This window comes from Salvelinus fontinalis, chromosome 4 (assembly GCF_029448725.1).
Source record: "Salvelinus fontinalis isolate EN_2023a chromosome 4, ASM2944872v1, whole genome shotgun sequence".
In the NCBI taxonomy this organism is placed as follows: domain Eukaryota; kingdom Metazoa; phylum Chordata; class Actinopteri; order Salmoniformes; family Salmonidae; genus Salvelinus; species Salvelinus fontinalis.
In genome coordinates this window covers 38,489,014-38,493,772 of record NC_074668.1, presented here as the reverse complement: position 1 = coordinate 38,493,772, position 4,759 = coordinate 38,489,014, and the positions used below count along the sequence as shown (strand labels likewise).

The 4,759-nt window shown below is 46.2% G+C and overlaps 1 non-coding gene across 1 annotated transcript; it reads left to right on the top strand.

Moving 5' to 3' along the window:
• Positions 1-213: 213 nt before the first annotated feature.
• On the top strand, positions 214-285 carry trnad-guc (transfer RNA aspartic acid (anticodon GUC)). The gene has a single exon. It is a non-coding gene; the product is annotated as a tRNA-Asp (tRNA).
• The last annotated feature ends 4,474 nt before the right edge of the window (positions 286-4,759 follow it).

Sequence of the window (4,759 nt, the reverse complement as noted above, 5' to 3'; positions counted from 1 at the left end):
ACAATGGTTAAGATGGATTTTCATTGTGTTCCATGGTGTTATTTACCCCCTAGTGGAGCTTTCTGGTACTTAGAATGTACGCAAACAGGAAGTAGAGAATTCGTTCTACATGCATAGAAGCAGCTAAAAACAACGCTACGGTGCAGGTCTTTCAGTGTAGCTATTTCTTGTCACGCTTCAGCCTTGGAAAATATTTGTTTTTTTACTATTCTGCCCTTGTTAGTATAGTGGTCAGTATCCCCGCCTGTCACGCGGGAGACCGGGGTTCAATTCCCCGACGGGGAGCCATATTCTGCCCTTGAGTTGCGTTCCCATGCAAAACTAGACAGATAGCTAACAACTAAGTCTTCAATAAAACTCCCAAGGCGTGACTTTTCTTGAATGCTTAGTTGTTAGCTATCTGTCTAGTTTTGCATGGGAACGCAACTCAAGGGCAGAATAGTAAAAAAACATCATCACGGCGGGCTCAAGCTCAAGAATAACCACACACGGTGGTTTGTTTCTACATTCATCAGCCAACAAAGCCTCTGTTCCTGTGGAAGACCAGTAGTCTACGGTACAACAACCAGAGCCAGGAGTTCGACAGAGAGAGATGGAGGAGCCTCTTCAGCACATTGGGACCAAGTCTCAATCTACAAGATCAAGGTCATCAAAACATTCAAGCAGATCCTCAACGGCGAGTTCTGCAGCCATCAAAGCACGCGCCAAGGCAGACGCAGCGCGTGCACAAGTCTCCTATGCTGAGAAGGAAGCTTCTGTGATGAAACAAAAGGCAGAAATAGAGGCCAGCTTGTTGAAGCAAAAAGCTGACCTCGAGGCAAGTTTATATGTTCTCCAAGTAGAGAGAACAGCTGCTGCTGCGTTGGCTGAAGCTGCAGCCTTTGAAGAAGCTGTAGGATCAGAACGCAGAGAACTTCACAAAGAACTAGACACAGGGACACAGCCTTTAAGTCCAGTCCAGCGTACCTGTGAGTATGTGCAACAACATGCTAGGCCCTACTTTGCTGAACTTCCATTTGAAGTGGAGAAACAAGAGCTTAGTGTTGACCCAGCTACATGCCATAATCTAGAAAGTAGCAAACAACAGAGCATGAGCAGAGACTCTCCGTTCAAAAGAAATGAACAGCAGCATGGTGTAAATGGAAAACAAGCCCACTTCCAGTCACACACACAAAGCGTCCCTGAGTCACAAGTGGCACCAGACCTCATCAAGTACCTCCTACGCCGTGAGATGGTGAGTTCCGGACTCCTGAAGTTTGATGATCGCCCTGAAAATTATTGGGCATGGAAAGCATCCTTTCTCAATGCGATCAGAGACTTGAATTTATCAGCCAGGGAAGAGTTAGATCTAATTACCAAGTGGCTAGGGGCAGAGTCGTCTGAGCAAGCAAACAGAATTAGATCTGTCCATATTTTCAACGCAACAGCAGGGCTTAACATGGTCTGGCAACGACTAGAAGAGTGCTATGGTACACCCGAAGTGATCGAGAATGCACTGTTGAAGAAAATTGATGATTTTCCAAAACTGGCTAACAAAGACAATCACAAACTAAGAGAACTAGGTGACATTCTTCTCGAACTGGAGTGTGCTAAAGTAGAAGGGTACCTTCCAGGCCTCGCTTATCTGGACACATCTCGGGGGGTAAACCCTATAGTAGAGAAACTTCCATTCAGTTTACAAGAAAAATGGATTGCACAGGGATCCAAATACAAGGAGGACTATCGGGTAGCATTCCTACCATTCTCGTTCTTCTCGAGATTCATCAGGAACCAGGCGAAAACTAGAAACGACCCCAGTTTCACCCTCTACACCTCAACTAACCAGGTGTCTATGAAAAGTGAGAAACCTGCCAGGTACAGCAGCAAGACACCTGTGACTGTATACAAAACCGATGTGTCATCTGAGCCCTCAGACCACCAAACCAAACCCAGTAAGACAAAGAATGAAAACCCTGACCATCACTGTCTGATACATAACAAACCTCATCCTCTTAAAAAGTGTTGTGGGTTTAGATACAAAACTCTAGATGAGCGCAAATCATATCTCAAAGAGAATGGAATTTGTTTCCGATGTTGTGGGTCAACTCAGCACAGAGCTAAAGACTGTAAGGTGTCAATCAAGTGCTCTGAGTGCGACAGCGACAGACATCTTGCTGCTCTGCATCCAGGCCCAGCCCCTTCAAATACAGACACTGCTACAGCAGAGAAAGAGCATGGCGGGGAGAAAGGTGACGATGCTCTTCTATCTGTCACCTCAAAGTGTACGGAGATCTGTGGTGAGGCAGTTAATCCAAGATCATGTTCAAAAATATGCCTAGTTAAAGCTTATCCGGCTGGGAAAAGAGAGAAAGCTGTCAAAATGTATGTAGTGCTTGATGAACAGAGTAACAAATCTCTGGCCAAGACAGAGTTTTTCAATCTCTTCAACATCAATGACAACTCTGCTCCATACACCATGAAGACCTGTTCTGGGGTAACAGAGACTTCAGGCAGGAGAGCCGTCAACTTCATGGTGGAGTCTATAGGCGGACACATGCAGCTATCTCTCCCTACTCTGATAGAGTGTGATATGATGCCAGACGATAGGACGGAGATTCCCTCCCCCGACATTGCGTATCATCATCCCCATCTGCAACCAGTTATGGACAAAATTCCAGCTGTGGACCCAGACGCTCCCACCCTCCTGCTCTTAGGAAGAGACATCTTAAGGGTACACAAGGTACGAGAGCAAATCAATGGGCCTCACGACACTCCTTATGCACAGCGACTCGACCTCGGGTGGGTCATCGTGGGTGAGGTCTGTCTGGGAACAGCTCACCGACCAGCCAATGTTAACGTGTTCAGGACAAACATACTTCAAAATGGTCGCACATCCTATCTGAGCCCTTGCCCTGACATCATCCAGGTAAAAGAGAACTACAACAGCGTAGCTCAGAAACACATCTCTCCCTCTACAGTGCACTCGAGAGATCCGAGCACAACTGTGAACACAGACAGCCTGGGATGTTCCGTGTTCGACAAAACACAAGACGATGATAAACCAGCACCATCAGTGGAGGACAAAGCCTTTTTGGACATTATGGACAAACAGGTTTTCCAGGATGATGGAAACAACTGGGTGGCTCCACTACCCTTTCGCCCTACTCGACGTCGCCTTCCTAATAACAGGGAGCAGGCCATAAACCGTCTCACATCACTTCGCAGGACTTTAGACAAAAAGCCTGACATGAAGCGTCATTTTATTGACTTCATGCAAAAGATGCTGGATAATGACCAAGCCGAACCTTCACCGCCACTAGAGGGAGACAAAGAGTGTTGGTATCTACCCATATTTGGTGTTTACCATCCACAAAAGCCTGATCAAATAAGAGTAGTATTTGACTCCAGTGCTAACTGTCAAGGCGTGTCACTTAACGATGTTCTGATCAGTGTTCCAGACTTAAACAACACACTCTTGGGTGTCCTAATGCGCTTCCGCAAGGATTGCATTGCACTAACAGCAGATGTGCAACAAATGTTTTACTGTTTTGGTGTACGTGAGGATCACAGAGATTACTTAAGGTTTCTCTGGTATGAAGACAACAATCCAGATAGAAACATAACTGAGTACAGGATGAAAGACCATGTATTTGGGAACAGCCCTTCACCAGCTGTAGCCATCTACTGCATGAGACGAGCAGCGCTACAGGGTGAGAAGGAACACGGATCAGAACCCAAGCAATATGTAGTAAGGAACTTCTACGTCGATGATGGGCTGACATCAGTAGCTACTACAGAAGAAGCTATCAACTTTCTAAGAAAAACACAAGCAATGTTGGCGGAGTCCAACATGAAACTACATAAGATTGCATCCAATAGCAAAACAGTTATGGAAGCCTTCCCTATGGAGGACCGTGCTAAAGACTTAAAAGATCTGGACCTAGGAGTGGATCCTCTCCCCTTTCAACAGAGTCTGGGACTTTCCTGGAACCTGGAAACAGACAGCTTCTCATTCCAGGTGTCCCACAATGAGAAGCCTTTTACGCGGAGAGGCATCCTGTCCACAGTGAATAGTCTTTATGACCCCCTTGGGTTCGTGGCTCCAATAACAATGCAAGGTAAAGCCTTAATCAGAGAACTCTCTTCTGATCAGAGTGAGTGGGATGCCCCTCTTCCCCCAGAAAAAGAAGAGAAATGGAACATGTGGAAGGAATCTTTGATGGAGTTGGAACATATGTATATTCAGCGGACCTACATCCCAGTCTCCTTGTCTACCACTCAAAGAAGAGAGCTACACATCTTCTCGGATGCCTCTACAGAAGCCATAGGAGCGGTAGCCTACCTGAGAGTTATTGACTCGGAAGGTCAATGCCATGTTGGATTTGTCATGGGGAAATCAAAATTGGCCTCTCGTCCGGCCCACACTATCCCACGCCTAGAACTGTGTGCGGCTTTGCTAGCTGTTGAGATGTATGAACTGATCAGGGACGAAATGGACATTGATGTAAATGCGGCCAAGTTCTACACAGACAGTAAGATAGTTCTCGGTTACATCCACAATGCCACCAAAAGATTCTATGTGTATGTTGCCAATAGGGTAACTCGCATCAGGAAGTCTACCCATACAGATCAGTGGTGTCATGTAAACACTGACAGCAATCCAGCAGACCATGCAACCAGGCCTATACTTGCTGCGCTCTTAAAGTACACCAGTTGGTTCTCAGGTCCACCTTTCTTGACCCAAACAAACTCAAGTGAGCCTGAGAACATAAATTTTGAC